The sequence below is a fragment of the Aplysia californica genome, unplaced genomic scaffold (genome assembly GCF_000002075.1).
Source record: "Aplysia californica isolate F4 #8 unplaced genomic scaffold, AplCal3.0 scaffold00109, whole genome shotgun sequence".
NCBI classification, from domain to species: Eukaryota; Metazoa; Mollusca; class Gastropoda; order Aplysiida; family Aplysiidae; genus Aplysia; species Aplysia californica.
Window position 1 is genome coordinate 868,101 of NW_004797379.1, and position 6,226 is coordinate 874,326.

The 6,226-nt window shown below is 41.5% G+C and overlaps 1 long non-coding RNA gene across 2 annotated transcripts in view; it reads right to left on the bottom strand.

Annotated features, from left to right (window-relative positions):
• LOC101860247 overlaps nt 1–6,226 on the bottom strand; it is an 87,692-nt gene that overhangs the window by 46,003 nt on the left and 35,463 nt on the right. For both annotated transcript variants that reach the window (XR_004858414.1, XR_004858413.1), the window contains exon 3: nt 1,204–1,316. This is a non-coding gene — a long non-coding RNA (uncharacterized LOC101860247). The remainder of the gene's footprint in view (nt 1–1,203; nt 1,317–6,226) is intronic.

Consider the following 6,226-nt stretch of genomic DNA (forward strand, 5'->3'; position numbering starts at 1 on the left):
TCTCTCTCTCTCTCTCTCTCTCTCTCTCTCTCTCTCTCTCTCTCTCTCTCTGTTGCACGTCCTCAAATAAATAGGGGTATTAGCTGTTTATTTTCGGTTGCAGGTTTGTGTAGTTTTAATTATTTTTCAAAGGTGAAGTTTCACGTACTGCTTCACTTGATTTAAGTCCCTCCAGGTCACTTCAATGGACAGAAAAAACAAACCCAAGAAGCACGAAAAACAATCGTCCTCCCACTCACAATCGGATCATAGTGCACTGTAGCTATCGATTCATGTATTTCCAGCTTTGAGTGAGTCATTTTCATGAGTTGCAAACAGCGCTTATTTCATTTAGTATAACGGTATAGCTGCTGAAAAGTAAATTTCCACTTTCCCTGAAAGGAAGAGTCAAAGCAGCCCGCCTTCTAAACATTCTATATTGTTCCACAGGGGGCGGAAATCACTGGCTATCGGCAGAAAAAGGAAAACATAAGCAGATTATATGAAGAATTTCTGGCTCGCATTTGGTTTCACGCTATAAACAATTTTAGAGGACTTTGAGAAACCTTAATTTATTTTTTTAAATACACATAATACTATCGTTGTCTCTCGGCACTTATATGATCTACTTGTGTTCTAAGCGCCGTAAGACTCTAACTGAAACGAAACAAGCATCTTTCACACTACCACAACTAGCACTGCAACTACCACAGCAGCAACTCCTTATACTTTTCCTTTTCCATGTCGTATAGACGTTTATACTGGTTCCCTTACATTTTTCTACTGGTTTATAGGGGACATTTTCGAAGAAGTAATGATGACTTGCTCTGTTGTTTATTCTTAGGTTAAAAAAAAAGATGCCCGACTTTATTCAAATCTCTCTTTTATGAAGATTTTATCTTTTCTATACAGACGATGATGTAAACTTCTGAGCAATGAAGGCATTCACCTATACTACCACATTTACGACAGCCAGTACCCATCCCCCCTCCCCAAATCACTACTGCATTCATTGCAAACTCAACCATTATTATCAATAACGATCTCATGGGAATACGTTCGTGATTAATTTGTATTAACCTTTTCCCTTTAATAATGCATCCCTCGTCCAGTCACCAACGGTATTAACATAACCCCCCTCGAATCGGCAACGCGCACCAACCCCTTTCCCTCAATCGAACATTACCCCCCCCCTTTTTTTTTTACCTCGACTTTAACACTTACCTTCTAGAGTCCCTCTTTCACGGGTTTTCTCAATTCGAAGCTTCCCTGTTTTATGACCGGCATCCTTTCAAGGGGTTGCACCCGGTGAAGCAAAGAGGCATTTGGATTAGATTCTGAAAAAAATCGATAAAACATCTACGTTCAAGTTGAAGGAGCTGGTAGGGAAGGAGATTGATTACGAATAATTCAGATGGTATTTTCTACCCTCTATTACACTATTGTCTAGATGTAACAGTATTTCAAAAGCGTAAGATTCTATCGAATTAAGTTAGGTGTTAAAAGCTTAGATTGAATTATCGATTGTAATTAATTGCATCGCTCACCAAAAGAGAAGTACCGTTAGTGAGAGCGAGTGGAGACTATTCTTAATTAAGACTGAAGTCTCTGATCTGAACAGATTTTGGCTTTGGCTGTTGGCAGAAAGGAGCCATTGTTCTTCGGCACTAAATGGAACCATAAGTTGCCTGACCGAAGTCGTGGCAAGCCAAGTATGTCAGTCTCACTTTCTCTAGTTGATGAAGTGTAAGTGAAATGGCAAGGCACGACAGTGGAATGCTTAAACATATTTGGCACGGCACGGTGAAATCAGGCGCTCGTCAATTTTGGGGCATATGGAGCTATTGGAATCATCTTAAAGATTGTTGATTTTTCTTGCTTCTATTGGAAAAAAAATATAGTTTTCAGTAAAAGACGTCACCGAAAGTTTGAGTGTATTTTGGAAACTGCAAATTTAGATTTTTTGGTGCCTTTTGTTCAATGCTTTTCAGCACAATCTTAACAGAAATGTTTTGTTTTTTTAATAGTCCCAAAAGGCGTTGAGCCTAACATTTAAAACATTTGAATAAATAAATAACAATTTCCCAAGGGGAAAAAATGTCAGTTTCTTTGAACTCATTATTTTGACGAGCGCTTGATTTTATAATGATGCCACGCATTATTAATTGGGCTTCCAAAAAACATTGAACTGTCTGCAAAGGTCAACTGTTTCGTGGGCAATTAATTCTTTACACTACACCGCCTAAGTATATCACAAGTTCTATCTGACATTTTTGGCTGTTTTGAGTTACTAAGATCATGAGATCAGAAACTAAATGGTGTATCTGCTCTATCAAAGCCGTAAGATTAGTCGAAGTCGTTATCAAGATATTCAAAAGAATTGCCGTTGAAAAAGCTTAACATATTGTGAAACTCAGAATCTTTGACGCAATTTTCTCAAAGCTAGGTACTGAGCGAAAAGAACTTTGTAATTCTGAGGTAACGGCTAGGTGACGACATACATCACTATACAGTGCCCTTGACAGGCCCGAGGAAAGGTCGAGAGCTGCCACAGGTCTTTGCTGTTTGTTGACAGTTTCGGTTGAAACAACTGACCTTTGCTGATACTTTGAGCAAAAAATATATTGGAGAGGTCTGTGATCTTATGGAGCTGAAAATGTATTTGGTAGTTTGCTATCCTGCCCCGGGTTGACCTTGACAAGGGAGGGGCGCATAGCTCGCGGAGACTGCGCCCAAAGTGGAAAGACAGGTATTCACACATTTTTCTGGAGTGTGGTCTTGCATTTGCGCCTGTCGCTGCTTTTTTATTGTTGCAATATTCTCTTTGTTTCCGGGGTCTTCACTAACTTGGAATTTAAGCAAAGGTTGCTTAAATGCATGATGTCAACATATGCAACGCCAGATGCAGAAAGCGCAGATAAGTAAGAGAGGGAGAGAGAGAGAGAGAGAGAGAGAGAGAGAGAGAGAGAGAGAGAGAGAGAGAGAGAGAGAGAGAGAGAGAAAGAGAGATGAAGAGAGAGCAAGATAGAGGGAGAGAAGGAGACAGAGAGAGACGGCCGTAAGAAGAACAGGAGAGATGGAGAGCGGCAAATGAGCTGATGAAGAGATGAACAGAGAAAATGTATGTTGGATTAGATTGAAAGTTATTGCGGATTATTATGCTTTTTGGGGGGACCGTGAGTATCATGAGTAATTATTCATTTTGGTTTCGATTGTTCTCGCATTTGTGCGTACTGAAAGAAGAAATCAATCACTAAAATTTCCCCATGGAGCAAGGTTTAAAAAGAAAGCTACCACGCACTCTATACCAAACAAAATAATTATTGTGCAACATTATATCATTCATTCAATACCAAACGAAGTAGTGAAAACATATATCATTCATTCAACATCAAACATTAAAAAATATTTTATATATATCACGCGTTTAATATCCAGTGAAGTAATTGAACAGATCATTCCTTTAATACCTAACAAAAATGGTGTTACATACACTTTCAGTGGAACGAAAATCCGCACAAGAAACAAAACAGAAATGATAAAAGAAAGACGACTGCAGATGCGATTATTCTGCTTGCTTTTGTTGCTGTTGCTGTTTTGTTCGTCTCTAAACAGAAAAAGCAAGACAAAGAGTAAACTGAGCTGTGAATGTGCCAAACCCACGCAAATCTATCTCGTCCAGACAACGTTGGCGAAACAGGACTCGAAATTGCAGGAATGAGAAGAATCGAAAGGGACGGAACAATTGCCTCCCGTCAACTCAAGACTTTCGTTTTACGCCATGATGCGTCGATATAACGGGAACTGATCGGGAAATTTCATCAACGTCATCGAGGAAATCTTTTGTTCTCAGTCAGTGCCAACAATATGTTGCCGCTATCTGATCGGTTTCCATTTCTGTCGCCTGTCCATTGTTGGCGGCCTCGGTCTAGCTGCAGCTATACGGTTACTCTAAATTGTTCAGATGGACCTGACATCATGGTCAAATTATTGGCAGGTCGTTGGGAGTTGAGATTGGGGGTGGCGGGGGGGGGGGGGGGGTTTTAGGGGGAGAAAGAGAAAAAAGGGGGGGGGGGGAAAGGGGAGGGACCGACTGGCTTGGAGAAATGGATGGCATATTATAGGTGGAAGATGGGGTTGGGTGGGGGGGGGGGGTCGACTACCTTGGAGAAAATGGATGGCTTATTATAGATGGATGGTGGGGCTGGGTGGTGTGAATGGGGCGTGGGGGAATCGACTAGCATGAAGAAAATGGATAGCATAGGCCTATTATTGGAGGAAGGTGGATGCTGGGTAAGGGAGGAAGGGGTGGGGACTGAAGGGAGAGACGGGAGAATAGGAAAAGGCAAAGAAAGAAGGAAAGGGGCCATGGGGGACAAGGCAAGATGGGGGGTGTCAAGTTGGGAGAAAAGGGAAGACCTAGAGGTGAAGGATGTGGGTGGTTGAAGTGGAGTGAGAGATGGGAAAGAAGGAAAGGTAAGAAGAAATGAAAGTGTTCGGCTCGGGTGGGGGGCAGTTTGACTTCATTCCGAGTCTGCAACGCAAGGTAGAACCAGCGAACAAACAAGGCCAAATAACACAAGCAACAAACGCCAACAACGGCAACAACAACAAGAACAATAACAAGAAAACCAACGACAAAAGAACGAAGTACAACCCCAACTAACAATAATCATCAACAAGCAGTCTTCAATTTTTTTTAGCTAGCTGTAGGTATCACCCCCACCACCCATCAAAGAATAAATAAATACATTTTAAAAAATAAAATAAATAAAATTTCGAACTTAAGAAATAATAATAATATTGTTCTCCGTTAATTCCTACAGAATATTCCAGTGGCTGGCGGGCGACAGATCCTGTCTTAAGTGTTCGGTGATCGATGAAGCTGTCCAAAGCGATCTGCTTCACGTCGAATTATGTACGGTTTCCATTGTGTAGTTAAGGGGAAGGAAGGGAGGGAGGGAGGGGTGGGTGGGAGTTGGGAGAAGGGGTTGGGGGTAGGGGTGTGGGGAGAGGTAGTTGCCCGACTAATCAGGTTAGCGTGATCAGACTGGTGAAGAAAAATCTAACTGGTGAAGGTATAAAATTAATTTTAAACGGAATGCTGCAAGACAGAATTTTGACCCTTGAAGCAGTAAAATATCCACCCACTCCCCTTCCTCCCCCTCCCATCTCCCACGTCTATTCCGCACTCTATCTCCCTCATCACCATAATAATATTGTTGTCACTTATAGTGCAAATAAGAGTAAACGTAGATTGACTGAACTTATGTCTCTGAGACACAAGGGATGCGACATCGACCCCACGTAAGTGATTAAAGCGTTCGTATAATGATCGATTCAATTGGCTGCAACTGTGTACTGACGTAGTTTAGCATTTCCTGTACGTTTCCCTGAAGACATGTTATTCCCCTAACTGGACGCTAGCGTAGAGTCAAATGGCTCTATTTGCGTTATGCAATAGGAAAGTATTTGAAATGGAATTGTTTTGCTTTGAACCCCCAAAAGGGTCGGCGTCCTGTCTATTTAGATTACGCTCGCGTCAAGGGAAGCCGAGAGATCTGCCGCTATGGCTGACGGCTGGATCTGGGGTGTAAGCCCATCTTTTCTAATGAACCGGATTTTCGATGGACGCCTTTGGAGCTGACCAGTTTGATGCAGCTAGCTATCTAGTTTAAGAAACAGCTCGTAATATGAAAATTCAGAAAATCCATGATGTTTATATAGATCAATTCAATAAACCTTTTTCACACAAAACGTCTCTCCAAATAAAGTTAAAAACAAAATTAATGAAATGCACGACTAGCTTATTACCTAGTGATCCTTTTATTTTTTAGAGAGAGATTAACTGGCTGATCGGATTTTTGCTTTCGATTTTTCACAGCTCTTGTATTGTGCATTCCTGGGAAACATAGCTAGGGAATCGTCTTATGTCTAGGAACAAAGGGAACGCTGCTTCCTGTTTGGTTGGCTTGAGAAAGCCCCTGAAATAGCCTGGTTATCTCCCTTATTACCTTGTCTGCGTCTCTTCCCTCATTTGTGTTACCTAAGCATGTGCATGTACAAGTGTATGTCGTGCTTGTAAGTGTGTGCGTGCGTGCGTGCGCGCGCGCGCGCGTGTGTGTGTGTGTGTGTGTGTGTGTATGTATGGGTGTGCACATGTATGTAATAATACGTATGAGTTTGTGAATGTGTATGTATTTTGTTTGTCTTTTTATTTGTTTGAATGTGTGTATGAGCATGTGTA